At 35.3% G+C, this 20,310-nt stretch overlaps 1 protein-coding gene across 2 annotated transcripts in view; it reads right to left on the bottom strand.

Moving 5' to 3' along the window:
* Positions 1 to 20,310, bottom strand: part of LOC126919887 (uncharacterized) — a 126,418-nt gene that overhangs the window by 69,400 nt on the left and 36,708 nt on the right. The gene's annotated exons all lie outside the window — the stretch shown is intronic.

The raw sequence follows: 20,310 nt of genomic DNA, 5'->3' as shown, positions 1-20,310 counted from the left end.
CGTGACAATTTAAAAATTCCAACATTCAACTCGTTTATTCGGATCAAACATACAAATCAATCGACAGATCAATGTATCGTACGTGAGAATTCACATCAGTGGCATAAACAACGTAACAACATTAACGTGCATACTATCGATTGGATTCTTTCATATTCCGTCGTTACTTATTATTTTTATTTCGCAGCGAAGATGACGGCCACACGATATAAATTACGGCACGCACCTATACACCGTCTTCTTCTTTGTGTTGAATCAACCATACCGAGGATGACGCGCGGCTCTTACGCAATGTCCAGCCAGTTCGAAGTTTGTTTTCTCGAGAGAGTCAACGGCACAGTTCTTTTAATATACTTCGATAAATGTTAAAGTTACAGTATTCTCACGATGAACGTCCGACTGGTTCGAAGAGCGTCGAAGAAGAACAAAGGTGATCACGAAGGAAAGAAAGTCGGATTGGTTGGAGAGCTGGCTCATCTCGCCCGGCTGAGGATGAGGTACTGGCTTGCAAACCGTACCGACTCACGTCTCGTCGAACGCATGCTCAACAACGAGATAATTAATTATCAATTGACCAGTGATTATCAGCAACACGCGTGTGATCGCCAGAATGTCAGACAGAAAGTTGGCGAATTACGCTCGTATCGTGGAGTCGTTCGCTGCGTTGCTAGTGATGGAGCATTGCATTGTGCGAGCGAACATTTCGCGTATGCCAGATACATAAGTACTGAGTACATCTCATATCTATAAAACCAATCTAAAATTTTTATTTCTTAGGTAAACTTACGAAGCTATTCGAATATTTGTAGACACACGCTGCGAATATATTATGTGCGTTATATGAAACATTTTGAAATTTCATTAGCGTTATGATAGCAGAATGTCATGATCGTATTAGCGAAGCTTGACAAAAATCGAAGATAGCTTCAATATTCAGTAGGAGTATTTTTAATAGTTATTGTATGCTTTAAATGGTTATTCATTGTATGTATCAATGTTCTTCCGTTCTTTTTTTTTTTTTTCTCGTTTTTAGCGAACGTGATCTATCCTTTTTGTAGAAGAAAAGGGAAAATTCTTTCTAAATACAATGCCAAACATGGTGAACTTCGTTCTTTTGTTATCGAGTTAACATCTAAAAATGTATAACACGAGATATAAAGAAAGCTTTTGAGTGGTTTCATATATTTACAGTCATGAGACACAGTGTATTATGCGAAGTCTAGATTCATCGCATTCCGATGCAAAGACTCTTTCCATTTTCCTAGTTTTCATATGTGTGCGTTGGCAGTTATACTTTGCTTATGCGTAAGAAATGCGATAGTCTGTGATCCAGATAGTAGTGAGACACGATCTAACATTAGAATTCAGCTTTGTATGTTTAAGCAAATTTAATAAATCTACGTCTTCTGTTGTAAATATCGCTTTGATGACACTATTCGTATTTTAAGTTACATTCCACAGAGTAGATGAGTTAATTCGTCATTTGGAAAAGAATTAAATTGCTAATAATTTCTAATAGTATCCCCAACTTTTTAAGAGGTGGAAGATAATTGTGATCCGAGAAGGACAATATTTGTCTGGAGGGTCGTTAATTAATTTCTGTCGATACCCCGAACTGTTTGAAAAGAGATTGTCACTCGAAATTCATGGAAGACAGCCGAGCCAAGGTTTCTTCGGGTCTTATTAGAGTTCCGACTCGTTGTCGCCAAATCGTATTCTGAATGGTCTAATTTTCCGTTCACGGAAAAAGGACTGTTGTGTGAGAGAGTTTGGCACCTCGCAGGGCCGTACCATATTGACACAGTTCTACCGACATTTGCCCGTTTCTGTCTATGTAAATCTTGCGTGAAATCTCGATCTCTTCTCCTAGCGACGAAAAAAAGCGGTTATGTAAACCTAAACAGTTTATCGATAGTACTAAGTAAAAAGCTAAATGGAATGTTTGTTATTTTCAAATAACTTTGGCAAACGTTGGCGAGTATGTAATAGTACGTTCCTGAAGATCGGTACGTTTGATCCTGGGGAGACACGATTCTTTATCTTGACTATCTGGCCCACTGTTGTTATGCTACACGTTACACCGTTTTCAAGTTGCCCCGGAAGGAACGGAACAAGCAGTTAGCTTACAGCTGAAGATGAGAAGTCGGCTCCAAGAAAAAAATGGTCAGAAGCCGACGCTTACCAGGGAATAAGGAAAAATTTGGGTGCACATTTAATTACCGAAGGTGACAAATGCCGGTGCCAAGTGCAGGTCAAATTTACGAAAGTACCTGACTAAAATACCTGAGTCCTGCGACGGTTTAAGTCATCGTACAAAGCAACAGGACGTCTGTCTCGCTTATCAGGTGGAACCAAGACGCCTACCGAATCGTGAAACTCCGATTCCATTTACGTTCTACAAAGAAATACCCTTCTCACTATAAGAAGTCTCCATCGAACGACCAAACTGCAAGATTTCACACTAGCACAAATTTATTTTTCGGTTTCTTTTTTTGTCGACAAATCTTTCTTTCTACAACAGAAGTACGACTTCCATTCTCTTTTTTTTTTTTTTTTTTTTTTGTTGGATCTGACGCCTTTACCGCAACTATTATATTTCAATCACTACATTTTAATAAAATATATTTAAAATATACGATTACGTTCATCGATTAATATAAATGAACCTTTATTCTGAAATTTTCGTTAGGATAATATAAAAGTAGTTGATAAAGTATAGAATTTTTCAATTGTTTTCATGTATTCATTTGTATCAATTGTTATCATTTACTCATGTAGCCGAAGATAAAACGATTGAAAATTAACACCGTATCAATAAAATTATAGTTTTATAAACAAAAATGTTAAACTTTAAAATTACCAATAACTATAGTATTGAATTAAAATGATTTATGTATACTGAAAAAAAATGTTCTGAATGTCAAACAATAAAAATAAATGAGATTGCACGCACGTTTCTCAGCTAAAAAAAGAAAAATCACGAGTGCAAATGTATATCAATTATAATTCGCCAAGATTCTTATTGACACGTGTCATTACATAAGTTATGTGCATAAGCTACGTCCTTCAACATTGAGTATTCGAATCACGAAGGAGAGTAATGATCACTTTTTATTCTTTGATAAACGTTTACGGTAAAATTTGAAATATCACGATATTGATTAAATCTATCTTCTTTCTACGATTTATTGCTGTTTATCAAGGAAACCGAATTTCTCGAAAAAACACTGCCTATAACATTAATGTTTCATACACAGCACATGTATTTTCCTATACATTTGCTAATAAGTAAACACTAATTTAAATTGAAAAAAGGCTAACAATAAAATGTATTATTCATACTAATTGTACGCTGAATATGTAACTAATTGTTAACGTGTTTTTCTTGTATTCTTAATTTTCCACTTAATATATTTGTTTTCCTATCAATATCATTAAATGACTAAATATTCAGTCTTGAAGGTTAAAATACTTTTCTAATGTAAAAAGCCACAGTCGAATAAGAGACTTAATCAGATAAGTTGGTTTATCTTTGTGAGATTTGGGAGATTAAAAACTATCCACTATGGAATTTCTAAGAATTATATAATTAATTACGATTAATATAAGAATATTCTATTCTATAATATAATATAATTTAATACTGAATTCTTTTATTCATAAATCAATTTTAATACTAACTTTTTGGAATTTACTGAAGGACTACCAACTTAATCTAATACAGAGTTGCTATCATTTGGAACGTCCTGATTACATTGATTGTTTTAATCACGAAAATTTCAATTACTATGATAATGTGATTTAAAAAATCCGTATACTTCAGATATGTTAGTCTGCTAGGTACAATTCAGCTAATTTCGTTATTTACGAAATTCTTTTCTCTTCCAAATGAAGAGTATTCATGATATTAAGTATATTATTCGGCAACTTTATTCTCGAATAATAAAACATTTTGTATTTTAATCTAATTAAATTATACAATATGTACGATATGTAACATTAGTCATAACGAAAATAAGTAGGTATATACAATCATGTTTCTATCTCAATAAATGTTAATTTCTTAACAGCACTTGTATATAGGGTGTACTCAAAATCGTGATACAAGCGGAAAGGGGAAGATTTCCTAGGAAAAAGTAAATGGAAAATGTAGAGTGACAATTTGTGAAACAAGTTTTCGGTTGCGAGGAAATCTACGATAAAATTTCTTCAAGTACACATGCATTTAAGAGATAACGAGAATCGGTTAAATAAGTTTCTGCGCATTTAGGCACTCTGTTCGGTGATACGAGCCGAATGGAGCTGATTCTCCGTGCAAAGTAAGTGGAAAACGTAGACTGACAATTGTCAATAGAAGACTTCATTTCCGAGAACATCAACTTTGAAGTTCCGTCTAGTCGACTTTCGTTACTTTTCAAGTGCACGGGTATTAAATTTCCGGCTTCCTTTGTACAGAAAATCATCTCCATTCGGTTTGTATCACTAAATAGAGTACCTGAGTGCGCAGAAACTCCTTCAACCGACTCTCGTTATCTCTTAAGTGCACGCGTACTTGACGAAACTTCATCATTGATTTTCTTGATAACGAAGCGTCGTTTCAAAAATTTTCACTCTACATTTCCGATTTACTTTTGCATAACAAATCACCTCCGGTCGACGTAGCATTTTCAATGTACCCTGTATTTTTAGTAAATGCAGAAAGAAAAGATATGACTGTGAGACTCGTCGTTCTAACGAGTTTGATCCAGTGTTTAATGATAAGACACATAAATTATCAGACATTAATATGCCTTACCATTTAATATAAAACTAATATTGTTGTATATTTCTGGATCTTAAAAGTTTCAAGTTTACATTTTTAACTTGATAATTTATACATTTCAAGTGTTGTACATGTTATAGTTTCAATGATAACGATTAAAACCAGATGACAGCAATGATAGAAATGAATACAAATATACGCAGAAAATTGATTGAAGAAAAAGATCATAAGATGACCCAAGTGACCGTAAAGAATACAGTACATTGTATATCACAAGTACATAAGTCACAAGGAGTTTCTTTCAGCTCGTGTAGCTTACAGGCCGGTACCGAGCCCTGTGGCGTAGCAGCATAGGCTGAGTAAACCGCATTTAATCAGTTTGCGGTCGCGGCCCGCTCTCTTATATCCTTTTAATACGTTTTCTCCTTTCTTCTCTTTCTTTACTCTCGCGCGACACCACGTAATTCAACTCCCGCGCATATGTAAGCCAGCTACGCAATATCTACGCGCTGTACGTTCCTTCCTTTCTCCGGATAAATGACCAGAATACCCTAAACACAAATCTTTCACAATAGTTCTGGTTATTCTTTGATCTTACCAGAAAAAAAAAATAAACGGTCTACATATGATTATTTTTCTAGCTAATTCTTATAAGCATTTTAATACTCATGAGCATTATGACACTTATTAACACTTATTTACACTTCGTGAAATTTATTGTTTTTTTACTTCGAGAAGGTACGTGCATTAAATAACTTATACATATTTCTGCAAACTACAATATCTGTTTTAATATATTAGAAAACAATCAACTATATATGCAATAATAAAATATCCCGCATATTATCGTGCATGGATATTAATACCAGTCACTGTATATGTATAACGCCAGGTTTCAAATCAAATATTGTATATATATAATTAATTACACACGTTTAGATAATGTAAGATGCAATTTCCCCTAACAGTTAGGTGAATAGCTTTAGTACAAGATAATGGTCGGAATTCAAGATGGAATTACTTTATAATAGCTATCATTTAAGATTCAATCTTAAAGACATCGCATTTTTAAATTCTAGCCTTTGCCTACGATAAGAGAGACATCCGCTTGATATATAGATCTTTGTGACTTGTATTAATTAATTCGATATATGTAATACGATCACTCAATTAACTTATCACGAGACTCGATAAGTTTCAAATGAAACGGGAAGTGGTGGCGTATCCAATATTTTTAATCGACTATATAAATTAGCGTGATAACGATCTGCGTTATTGGTTGAAAACAGTATTGAACTTTGTATTCGTTTGTATTCGTTTAAATTCGTTTTCGTAGAATTCGGGAGTAAGAAGGTCCTGCGGCAATTTTTAAGAGGTTTTACGCCTGTTTCGGAGGCCGACCGGCAATTTGGTGGAATTAAATAATAGTCCGTCCCATTAACGTAACGATGCGGCTGAGGATGTCCCGCAGGATCCACGAGAGGATTTTGAAAGTGGATGGAGGCATACCAGGTACGTTCACGTTTTATTTCATCGTAACGTGCCACGAGGTATACGTATACCTTCATCTCAGAAGTCAGGACCCTCCAAGGATTCATCCTCGATCCTGTGTGGTCCTCTACGGCTCCTCGAATTATTACCAACGATTTCGGACATTCCTGCGTCAATCTTAAAATTTGTCAAGAATCTCGAACCCGCGATCACACGTTCCTGGTGATGTATTCCGAACGAATCGGCTGGGTAATCTATGAATTCACTGGTAGAACCGATTCTGCGTCAAAACGTGATATATGTATGTATATATGTATGTGGTCTTGATATCACGTGGGAAAGATATGATATTACGTGTTATTTATATTTTTTTAAACGTTGTGTATATACTTAATTCGAAAGTTAAATAAGAAAACAGTTTTGATATGCATTGAATTGATGAGCAGTGCATTGAAATTTTAAAATTTCTCTTCTATAAAAAAATATAATCGACGCATTTTCACTTATAATCTTCATTTATAAACTTTACAATTGCAATTTTGTCATTCGAGAATATTATCCTGTCTCTGCAGTTTATATTCCAATTTATCCGAACGTAAGTAAGGTGAGAAATTTCTGTGTACTAGAAATTGCTTTGAAATACGTTCACGGTCGTTAAATTAACTGTACAAGTGGCAACAAATCCTTCAAAGTCGACTTAGCATCCATCCAAGAAACATCGGATCCAATAAAAGTTAACGATTAGTTTCGTGCCAGCGATGAGAAAATGAAGACGTAGATGTAGGCATAAAAGGACAGTGAAGCTGATAATCAACGCACGGCTCGATCCTTGGTAATACCTTTTAGGATGCTGCGCGTGAAACTCGAGCTCCTATAAGCGCAAGAATGTGCATCGAATGTTGCAAGTTGTCACGTTATGGTGCCTCTCACGGTAAATTTACAGATGGATTGGTAGTGATTTTTCTGGGACCTGAAAGAGACGTATTTGCCAGTGACGATATCTTTAGGTGATACACACAACGGACGGAATGCCGCGAGACCCACCGCAGCTTTGTGACACCACAACTTTCTGCTGCAATAACATTCGCGCCTTTACAACAACAGCTTGTCCTCTGAGACGAGAGATCCACTCTGCAACAATAATACTGCATGTGTGGCCTTCCCAGTGGTGCTCAAATTTTTCGCATCGTTCATCATAGACTACGCAAATCCAATTGTACGCAAATTGCGTACCTACGATTATTCCTATACACTTCGATCAATTATTTTCGTCAATTCAAATTTAGAATTTTTGACCACGCTAGTGTTAAATATTTTATTTTTAAATAGATGAACATCGTGTGCCATCAAGATATGAATTTATCATCTTAATTCAAATTAGCCTAAATATAGGAAGCTTCATTCTAAATTCAAAATTAAGAAATGGTAAAAGACAAATTTCGAAATTCCTCTTCTTTTCAAAAACATGATATTTTACAACAAAATCTACATTTATTTATTTCTAGTCTTTCTAGTCTTCTTCGTGCATCGAGATATTCTATAAATTTAAATATATGGGAATATATAAATTTATATATAGCATTTATTAATAATATTACCATTAATTTTAGAAGACTTATTTACCAATTATAGATATATACATAAAGATACTCGTCTGTTTTAATTTCGTATCGATCGAAGATTTTAGATGATAATATAATTAACACGAAAATTCACTTATCTAATCGTAAAAACGTATCGAATTATGTGTAATAATATTTTGGATCAAATTCGAACATTTCACCGAGCGTAAAATTGAATGAAGAAGTACCTCTATAAGATTTTAAAGAAGCCATAACCGATAGGAATGCAAGATGAAACGCGAGTCGGGAAGTGAAACGATGCAGGAACGTCGTCAAGGAAACGTTCTAAACTACGAAGGTAATATTTGCAAACAGGTAATAGACGCCTTAGGACGGCGCCTCGATAAGTGGCGGACTGTTCTCTTGTTGTTCAAACCGACGCGTATGTGTGAATGAATTTTCTGTTCGCAGAAAGCGCGGAGAGTTTCACAAGATTTCCATTCAAGGAGCCCTCTTTCGTTGCTCTTGCCAGCTTCTTCGCCGTCAATCACTGAATCGTGGATTGAAAAGTACACGGAAATAACACGGAACAATTTAAAGTCTGCCAAGGATCAGATACATGCGTAGTATCTCGTGGTGTAAGTATATACTTTAGAAGAATTAAAATACGCAAACGATAAGAAATTATTTTGTTGCAAGCAATTTGTTACTTATTACGATATTTTTACGATAGTTTAAATAATACATAAAATGTATAAAATATGTAAAATATAAAATGATTCGTTTATACCTCGATTTTGAATGAAGAGTAAAAGTACTCCAAAATAATATTAGTGTGATATATCGCCCATGAATTATAACGTTTAGACTATAATATATATGAACACTTTATTTTAACATTTTTCCAATTGACCGCTATTAGTTTAAAAAATTCGTAATTACTTAGATTATAACTAATATGTAAATAATATTTTTCACAGTTCACATCTACTTCCACATAATTTATCACTCCATTTAGTATCGACTAATTCAAATAATTTGTAACGTGTGTTTAAATTCACGTTAATGGTTTAGGCATTAAATCCATTTCATCGCTTTCCTTCCTTGAAGCAACGAGAGTACATAATAAGTGATATCAGAGTCACATTGAAGCGCGCTTTAAATCGCAATGTCGCTAAATGCATACGTACTTACACACGTGTGATTTTACTCACATGCATGACTATGTGCGAGAGCGGCAATCGTACATATAATAGAAACACCGCCGCTGATTGGAAAATAAATTCGAGACATCGGCGTGCCTTCGATAAGATTGCAGGTCCGCTGTCGTTACTCTCTCGTTATCGCGACTTATTTATTGTCTGCAGATACACCTATACCGGTACCAAACCGCGATAGGATGAGCGCGTGCTCCGTTTCCAACGAAGATACCGCTAACAGTAATTCCCATAACCATTCTGTGATCATACTTTCTTCTTTTGATTTCCACTTTCCTGTTTCTTTGTATCGTGGCTTACTCTGTTCTGTTCATGGTGAAGTCGTATCGGCGCTCTGTGAATTCGATTCTTAGAAGTGGAATCCGTTCGAGAAATCTGACTATGCCAGTATGCACTCCTCGAGTTTTTGTATTTTAATCTCATCGTTGTTTCAACGAACCAAAGAACTTTCAGTTTCCAGTTCTTTTGGAACAAGGCAGAGAGAAAATTCTACCGCACTATGTGCATTGGAAGTCAACAATGAATTTCTCGACAAGAATCTAGCCACTACAAAACTCAGTCGAAAACAATAGATTAGAGATGTAGCCACGAAGGTGTTGGCTGACTAGCCGACTAATCAATTAATCGACTCTCAAGAAGTCGACTAGTCATTTTGGTCATTTTCAAGCACTTGTACAAAACGCGTTAAATTTATGATTATTTAATATTACGAAAGCAACAAAGATTGTTTAATATTGTTTATGTTTATTTTATTAGGTCATGTTTCTTACTTTTACAGAGATTTTTGTTATGGTAAAATTGAGAAACAGTGACCAAAGCTGCTAGTTAATTGACACTTATTTAGTGTATTTCAATAAATACTAGTTATTATTTCTAACTTTTTATACAATAATTGTATTACATACAAATATGTACCTATAAGTAAGTATACCGTATATCAAAAAGTATTGAAATTATACCAACGACGGCAAAGATAGAACATTGTAATTTTATTTGTGTGCCCTATCAAGTTATCAGTAACACAGCTGATCAATCGGCTTTTTCTTACCGACTACTCGCCGACTAGTCGTCGGCTACAATAGGAGCCGGATAGTCAACTTAACTGACCAATCGTCGACTACAAAAGTAGCCGGATAGTCGGCTTAATCAACTAGTCAGCCGCTACAGTCGGCACATCCACACGATAGATAATATTAAACAGATTTAAAATTGACCACACTATATCTACACATGTATTCCTAAATTCAAAACCTGATCCACCAACGTATAATATTTGCTATTGTCCAATTATTATTTAAAAAAAAGAACCTTTTTATAAAGAACGCAGTAGGGTTTAGTATTTCAATATATGCTATAGCATGAAAGCGATGACCGATTATTGACAATTTACACGTATATTTGTGAACGCGTGAGTTATACGTGCGAATGAAAATTGCAGACTGATAATAAAAGTAAAACAATCGCGTGCCGAGAATTTATTCGAGCGGATGAACAGATAATAAATTTTTACTTAATGCGTAAACACATAGCGAAGTTCACTAAGTATGAACATTGTCGCAAAGGAAAGGAAACAATAAACGATCATGGCAGCAACATGAGATTAAACAAATAAGAATGATGAATAACAACGAATGTCTCTAAAGAACGAAGTACCAAGTGAACAATGTTCACTTATCGAAGATAGTGCAATAATACTAATTCGTTTGCGGGAAATACGTACTCACTTTACCAAGAACGAACGTGTTTAACAATGAGTTAGGGAATTTCTCATTGTTATCTGCCAAAGAAGGCTCCAAGCTTATTGCGCGAAGAGCGTAATTTATTCGTTATGGTAGTCCACCTAATTCTCATGTGCCGTAAATAGTAGATTTTTAAGAAAATGTCATTTTAACGATGTTTCTGACAATCACCTAATCTGGAGTATATACTATAATATTCACTTCACACGTACTTATTCACTGCTATTGTCAAATACAACTTTGTTTTGTAAAATTATAGTATTTTTTATACCACTTACATTTAAATTTTCTTTTGTCCGCTACCATATGTATATTATCTTACAAATCTATGGATCCAGTTGTCGTCCGCCGTCATCGACGCTTCAGAAACAAAAGATGTCGATTCACGTCCTCCATCCGTAACGTGTTAATTTTCAAATAAAAAAAAAAGAAGAGTAGAGAAGTAGGAGAACACAAAGTAAGGAGAAGTGTTGACGAAGAACAGAGGTGGTTGAACCACGTGGTCCGGTGAACGAAGGTTACAAAGTCCACGTGTCGACGTGCTGTAACCCACGTGTCAATGGGACAGGGACGCGCGAATACGTGCGCGGCTAATCGAAAGACTTAACGCGGCCCTTTACGCAAGCGCCAAGTACTAACCCGTCTGACGCAAGTAATACTGGCGCAAAGCCGTCTTATCAAGATGTCTCGCATAAGCTGTAGCTAAGAATCATTTAATTGGGGATCAGCCTGATCTTACTGTCCATAAAACCGAACGGTCCAGAACGATACGTAAGTGGAAGAAGCTGTCGGTCGACTTCCGACTTCCGCACGGACGGACGCTCACTTCGCATTTCTCTAATGGAACGGGCATATGGCGAATCGCGAAGAGAATGAACGAACGTGAAAATCTGATGGTTACTATCTTGTAAGGCTTAAGAAAACAAAAGTTGTATAGATTTTAAGTATAGCATAAATACAATTGTGTAAGATGGAAAATTGGAATTATGTTAACATTAAGATCATGATTAAGTTTGTTCGTAAAGATGATGATACGAATTATACATGTATGGTACGTTTTATGGAAATTTATAACTCTATTAATATAATCGAAGAATCTATCTATCTATAATCTATAATCGAATCTATAATTAAATATAAAAATAATATAATCTGTAATCGAATTACTTCACACCCTACGTATAAAAATACATCACATAAAATATTACCAATATCAAGATAATTATCTGTAAATATCGCTTGAAGATATTTTAGCTGTCTTCCATAGATTTCCTGTTCATGGCGCCAACGTATCAGGAAAATGCGACATTTTTTAAAGAAAGTTGCAAGGAATTCTCAGAAGAATCACCAATGGAAATGAAGGCCAGATTAGAAAGTGATCTACAAGATTAACTTGATTATCAATAATTATCTCTAGCCGATTGTCGAATTCTGATAAAAGTTTCGCAACTGTTTTCCTTTTCGTAGAAGAAAAAAGGGTTCTATTCCTGCTTCTGTAGAATAATAATATCCCAAGGTCTGGCGTTCCACAGTGGCGCCGTAGTATTTAGCGCTGACAATAAGATATCCGTGTGATATCCCCGTATCGACAACGTCGCAGTAGTTTCGCTTATTGTTAATCAACTGTAAGTACTTTCTTAAGAAAATTCGAGAAAAATGTTATGTTTGTAGTCGTTATACGTGATTATGAACGCGATATAGATCATGAATGAACTGCAATCGTTGGGTTGTATGATTCATTTATAGCACATATCGGAACTATCTTTAACAGTATATTTTATGATAAATTGCACTTTATGTTTTATTTTTGTTCTTTGATAAAATTAAACTTTTTTTCCTACTCTTAAATTAGCTCCCATAACATCTTTCCTCCATTATATTTTCGGTCGAAGTTATACGGGTAATTTATTTTAATAATTTATTTCACATACACAAAGTAATTTTGTGCCTGTGCGTTTTACACGATTATATAATTTATTTATTAAATTTAATAACTTGCATAATTTAATTTTGTTTTATAATTATTTTATTCCGCTATTTACAGATAAATGTACTTATCGAGAGATTGAATTATTTTTATCGTATCATACTTCGGCAATTCAAGTGATTACTCCAAACGCTATCCTACAGTTTCGTACTGCTGATAGATTAACGCAATGCTCGGATAATATCGGCCATGGTTAAGATTAACAGCCTTATCACCGATGTTATTCCGAATTAATCCACGATACAGAATTATGTGAATGTTTTTTTCCACAATACATATTATCTTTATGCAGAAATATTGCGAATATCGTTACTATTCGTATCTAAAAATGTTTCTTAGTATATTAAATATTACAATACATTCATAATAGATTTTCAATAGAAATGTTTCAAACAGATAGAAATATTTTTATCTCCAATTTAAATTTTACTTATATTTTCATGAACTCTAAGAATAAATACCGATACAATTTCAGCTGTTGTATTTCATTTCGTTCACTTGCCGTTAAATACTAATTAGGAAAATAGATTACTAAGGGACAATGTCGATTTTATAAACAGAAAATGATATCTCTCGTTGAAGATATATAATGAAAAAACTCATGAAATAACTTTGCAGGTCAATAAAGAATTTCATCACGGAATATATTTCACAGGAAATAGCAACAGGAAACTCTTACACATGGTATTTCCTTTGTTGGGTAAAACTCTATCAGATAGCTTTTAAGAAGTTAATACGAGTTAAGCACAAAAGTATTTATTGTAGGAGAAGTTAATACCGATCAACACAAAAGTATTTATTGTAGGAGAAACTCGGTCAAAATTATGTGGCTGCGTGTGTATGGGTAAAACTGGGACGTAGGTACGTCTATTTTTAAAACGATTTAAAATTTCCCAGCCGTTGCTATTTGTATTAGTTGCTCAAGAAAAATCGATACACGCGCGCTTTCTACAGTTATGATATATTTTGCATTTTTAAGTGCTCAATTTTGAATTTTTATAATCTATCGAGTCACACACTCGTGATATTATCATAAAAGAAGTAACGTAACGTTTAATCCCTTTAAATATTCATTACATGATAATAACGATTTAATGAAGCTGCCAAATAATTAAATGACATTTGTGTTAAAATATCAGATATAATCTTTCAATATTTCAAAACTTTCTGCCCAATATACAAAGAATATGATATACTGAAGTAAAGGCGCCTTCCGGTGAGATGGCACCGATCAGCATTCCATTCTTTCATTTTCGCGGAAAAAGAGCGCATTCCTGTTTGTCGATCACAGATAACAATTGCAATCATTGTGCCAATAGAATCCATCAGATATTTGTTAAACACCCACTTGTTTTCTTCCTCCGACATTCTTCCCTTCAGCGCAGTCTTTACAACATCATTGATAAAGATTATATGCATTAACATCAGCATCGATAATTTTTCTTGATGTACAATGTAGCGAAAAAAACAATCTTTCTTTTTCTATAATAATCAGATTGTTGTTATTATATAATGTAAAATATAATGATAGTATATAATTAATAACTATAACTAATAATTTCCCATAGAGAAAATAATGCTTTATGCGTTATCTTTTAGTTAATACTGAAGTAGAAAGTTGTAAGATACTGTGTTGAAAATTGTAACATTTAATTAACATAAACTATTAGAGATATTCGGGATCGTTATCTGTACGACGAGTTCTTAAATATCTTTTTATCAAAGATCAAGAGAGATACATAACATTTTAGAATTCAATAATGCAATGACAATATTTGTCACAATAAGTGATTTCGATTTGGTGATGTCATTTTTAAGGATGAAAGTGCAACTCAGGATTCTTATCTAAATACACAGCAGGTAAGATTGTAGTTTTTTGTATCGAAATACCTTTGCTTTAAATGAGATTCCCTTAAATATTGACATTCGGTGATAAGAACTTTTTCCCTTTTAATTTCTCTTACTCTGATGTAGAAACAATTACATAATTAGGTTCAAAAGTATTATTGAATACACATCGCAAAGTGTTAGAATTCCAATCTGGCGCCTAATAATTTTCCACGCTTTGTCACTTGGCACGTTTTGTCATCGTGCTATATTATGAACTATCAAATTATGTCTATGAATATTACAATTATTTTCTTCTACTTTGCTTTTCAAATATATTGTATGCACATGTCTTCCATATCTCCGCAAAATCTTATTTTGAAACGATAAAACGAAAACCTTCGGAATTCCAGATATGTATTCACTTTTCACAAAGCTTATCGGTAATTGTATCTATCCCATCTGAATCGATTAAAGTCACACTCTTGTACGAAACGTCAGCATAAATAATAATATAAATGATATAATAACTAATTATAATAATACGGGCAGATAAAACTCGATCAAATTTTTCGAACGAAGAAACTAATTTCTTTCTAGCAGTAACAAATTCCCGTCAAATTTTTCAACTTTGCAAATAAACCATATCCTAACAGTAAGAAGCGAAGTTCCCAATACAATGCAATTGTCATTAAAAAAAGTGATGTACGCCTTGACCCATTGTCGAATAAAGATCATTATATCAATGATTTATGTCTTTTTTCCCACGACACTAAAACGAGATTAAAATGTAAAAAAGAAGAAAATTTATAGAAGCGCGACTTGAAAAGGATTGCACATGCGTTAACGTTTCAGGAATTTCTTTAACTTGCCGCGTCGCGGCAAGAATCGGAGTACTATTACGACGTAATATTCCAGGATTATCGTCCAAGTACAACATCGGTACAAAGACAGATTAAGATTTGCAGATCGATTGTTGATAAGGATCGGCTGGTAACAATGATCCAAGGTGGTAAGAAATCGGAAAACAAGGCGGAGCGGGGAAGAATGAGATCGATCGATCGGCCAGTCGGTCGGATGTGTGTGTTTCCATCGGACGTTTGCTCGCAAAGGTGGCCGCATTCTCGGCGCTTGGCGCCGCATGGCCGTCGCACTGAGTCCGGTAAACACGGACGAGAGTCAATAAGTCATAAAATCCAACATCTAGGCATCAGCCATTCGCCTATCTACGCTTTGCTGTAAGCACTGCACTGATCCGTCGATAGAGTGTACCCTATACGTGTATTCCTTTGTGTGCTTAGTGGTAGCGATACAACAAACTTGCACAGTGATTGCAGTTTACAATTTTCGACCAATAAACAAATATTCAATTAGAGATATACCAATATAGTATTACTTACTTAATTAATGATAACGATGAAAGATATTTAATTAAAGATAGATTAATTAGAATATAGCTACGTTTGTTTGGACGAAATCCTGTCGATCAAATTGAATAGGCAATTCCTTTTCAGTCATGTTAAGTTAGATCAAGAGAAATTCTTTTGACGGAAGAAACGATCAGTCACGGTGTTTAATTTTGGAGAAAGAAGCAATGTTCTGGTAAACCACAGACCACACACAAAACGGGGACCCATGAAATTGGCTGATATCTTGCCTCAGGGAAATATTTGACTTTCCTTTCATCCTGTATATTATTTCGGTTTAATCCTCTCGAACAGCAGTGACGAAGAAAAAGCAGACTCACCTCTCGCTTCAGATAGCTTTTACTATACCCTCCAGGAATTCTTAGAATTCTTTGCAAAAATCGTGTCGCTATATTGCGTTGGTTTGGAAAAATAGCAACTTGCGATTCGACGATTCAATTTTAAAATTTCCGAAAATTATAAAACTAAAATGCATATTCACGCTCCCTTCGTGAAATTAATTCTGTATCAATAAATCCAAATACCAACAGGGCAACTTCCTCGGGCATAAACTGCAACTTGAAAGGAACAAACAGCGATGATACTGCGAGGAGAACAAGAGCTTAGAGGGTGATTCGACGCGAGTGTGTTATAAAATTCGTCGAATGTGGAGTACATGAGTCGTGTTGGAGGATGAACAACACATTAGTCAAAGGCAGTTTACGTGTTCCGGCGAGTACGCGGTGTAACCGGCGCGCTGGTATTTGTGACTTGTCTACCAATTTGTTTCAACGTTTGACAAATGCATTCGGCTGCAGGATGGGCAAAACTCGTCTGACAGAACAAAACGGCAAAAGGGAAAAGTGGGGAAAAATAAAGTGGCACGAATGGTACACGGTATGTCGTGTGACGATGGTAGTGGTGTGGTTCCGTGTTACTCTAAGCTTCTGGATCCCGGGATTGACGTTGGCATCCCGTGTTATCATTGGTGTTGGTTTTGCTTCCGTTGTTGGCGTCGCTGTCTGTGACACGCATGAATCGCGATGATGTTGGTATCGATGATGACGGTGAAGGAAATGGAACGTTCGTGTTGGTAACAAACGATGTCGCTGGTTAGTGTGTGAGTGGAGGGGAAGGGTGTACCGACGAAAGGAGAAGAGGATGGTAGAGGGTGGCGGATCGGCGCTCTGATTTGGGTTACTAAACTGTAAACAAATTCCAACTTTTTGTTCCATCGATTATCGATCGGTGCCGAGTGCAGAGACCTCCGAGTACACTGGCACGGTATGCGCGGTATACTTACACACCGCTTCTATGAATAATACGATCGGGAATACCAGCTAACGGGTGTCTCTAAGGGTACTATCTTTTTATAATGCTCGATAACTACCCCGTCAAAACTTTTAAATTGTAATAAAATAGATTTATGTATGTATTTTCCAGAGTTGAATTCTTAGACTAGTATTACCTATTCCTATCGCTTGCATTGTTCTTTATGACGGATTTTTTATGTTTGTTTGTGAAATATTCGTTTCAGAGGGTGCATATATGATGTACAATTTTATATAACAGAATTTAGTATTTGAAAGCTACTACATCAATATTTTTAAATTGTAAAAATGCTGTAAAAAATGTACGCACGAATATACACATTTTTCGAAGTTGAGATCAGCTAAATTTCGAAGAAAAAGGTAAAAAGTAATTTTACGTTGAATATCTACCAGAAATTAGTAGAAAGATTTGCTAGTGCATTAGTTCAAATGAAAAACAGACAACAAGAAATTTGTAATATGATACATTTTTCGTTGATATTCTGCGTTTGTAGAATTGCTAACATTTTGGAATGTAACTACCAGACAACAAGGATATCAGAAATATCTGTCGCATTTCTTAAACCTCTCGCACCTTAGAATAATTTGTCACCGTTCCTGGTCTTCTTTCGAAGTAGCAGAATTTCTTCGAAATCACTTTCGCGGTCGAAACTTTCTCGCGATATTAAACGCAACGAGGTGTTGGCAAGCGTCATCACGGAAGAATTTTTATCGTATACAAGACCTACGGCGATCCACCGATGACAATCGAGGACGAGGAAGAGCGCGACGCTCATTTCAGATAAATATAAAAATGCAAATGCGAATGGAGAAGACGAGGTAGTCCGTGGTAGAAGGGGCCCGTGATCGTAAACCGACGCCACACCAGCGGAAACATGCGAGAATTGCAACTCAAACATGATATGACTCGAAGAAGGACGAAGAACTGGTGCTCTGTTCAGTGAAATACACCGGGCTACCGCGTAATCGGACTTCGAACCGGATTGAACGTCCAAACTGCGTCACTGCCAGATATCCCAAATCGGGAAACACCCTACATACTTCAATTACGGAAGAACGCGATAAAAAAATCGAAATTTTATTCGTTAATTTGTTAAAAGAACACTTTAAAGAGAGAAAAGTTTCTGGAAAATGACGATTGAAATGGCCATTGCAATAGCAAAGTAGCCCCGCTTTCCAATAATTGGAATAAACCAACGAAAACAAAACTTAAAAATAATGAAAACTATAGCAATTTTGTAAACGCGCTGTGAAATCGTAGTTAACTAATGGTCAAGAAATTTTGGCATTTTTGAATATGAAACTTGTACCGTCTTCCTCTTTCAATAATATTTGTCTAATAAAATAAAGTCGTGTTATTATTGCTATAATAGATACCGATAATATTGATAAATATTCTATTTAAAAGTAAAGAAATATTCCTAAATAAACTTAGAAAAGATTTAAGCGACAGATTCATGATGGTTGGCGTATGTTCACGCTATTCGGTCAGCATACCGGAGGATTTTCATACAGAGGATACAATGCATAGCGAAAAGACTGACGACATTTCGTCTTCTTGTTCCGCCTTCTTGCGGTCCATTTGGTAAAAGAGGCACACGGTTGTTAATCCTTCTAGCTGGGCCTAAGCCGCTATTCGAATATAAGCCGGATAGAAAACAAACGTCAGGGCCGCACGATACTGAAGAACATTTCAATGGTCATTTAGACATTGGTCTATTCATCAAAAGAGAAAGAAGCAGATTCCACGACCTGCAAGAATGGGTCAACCTTTAAAGAGAGCGAAAGTAAACGACGGAACCTCGAATGCATCACAATGTACCGCATGCTGAGTTAAAGGATGCAATGACTGTATAGGAAGCCTTGCTTCGTGCCACCTCGTGTATTCTAGCGTCACGAGACGTATTATGTATTAGCTCGAACGAAATATAATTTTTTACGCAACGATTACCAACCGACTTTGCCATTTATCGTTCAGGTAACGTAGATCGTAAATTTCAAATTCTGTAACTGTAATCAATCAATTAACGAATGGCTAACTTGCAAGAAAAATATCACACGAAAAGCATCGAGTCGCCTTTAGTGTAAACTAGTGAATCAACATCCAGCGATTAAACCGTAAAGCAAAAACTATTCGATACGTGTTGTTAGTCCTCAGAAATTGTTCATATCGTTATTTGCTATTTAACCCTTTCATTATGAACCGTGTATACACCGTGTATCCAAATTTGAGGTATAAGCAAAGTCAAAGAAATTCGGCTCGAGAATAATAGAATTGAGTGGAAGGCTTCATATTTGAGGAAATTAAGTTTAAAAACTTGTCAGATATACGTGTATGTGACTCATTCCCAACTGGATAGAAGCGAGCAATTGACAGAAGATCATTCAACGTTTTCGGAAATTTTGTCGAGTGTACCGAGCTAATTCTTGACCGAATGTATTCAAATTCCATTTTTTCCAAAACAAAACCTCCAATTTTATTCTACATTTTTGATTTGTTTTTGTGTAGAGAATAATCACCTATAAATTGCCTACTATTGTCTTGTTGGATTACAAAGGAAAGGACTACAAAGATCTTCGATATTTTCGCACGTATAATGTTTTTTAATCGCATAAAGCCGGATGAATGTAAGTAGGAAGATAAATACAAATTAAAATTCAATTGATGCAATTTCCAGTAAATATTCTCACACCTTAAACTGCTAATAAAATTACGAAATTGTTGGAAATAATGCCACACAGAACTAAATAGCCGTGAAAGATTACTCTGTGAATACAGAAGAAAGAAAACCCAGAATACTACTTTGACTCACAACTGCTCCATTATTGCTAGATCCCCAACAAATGGTCATTGTCAGGAGCGTCAGAGGTCTTTGAAACGGACAATCGAGCCAGGATGAAGTGCAATGACCACGAAAGAAGAGAAGACAGATTTTGTCGATCTAATCTGATTAACTCGACCACCGTTTAGCAGCCTGTGATCGAGAC

Source organism: Bombus affinis, chromosome 8 (genome assembly GCF_024516045.1).
Source record: "Bombus affinis isolate iyBomAffi1 chromosome 8, iyBomAffi1.2, whole genome shotgun sequence".
Taxonomy (NCBI): Eukaryota; Metazoa; Arthropoda; class Insecta; order Hymenoptera; family Apidae; genus Bombus; species Bombus affinis.
The sequence above is the reverse complement of the archived record's forward strand: the minus strand, read 5'-3'. Positions and strand labels throughout refer to the sequence as shown.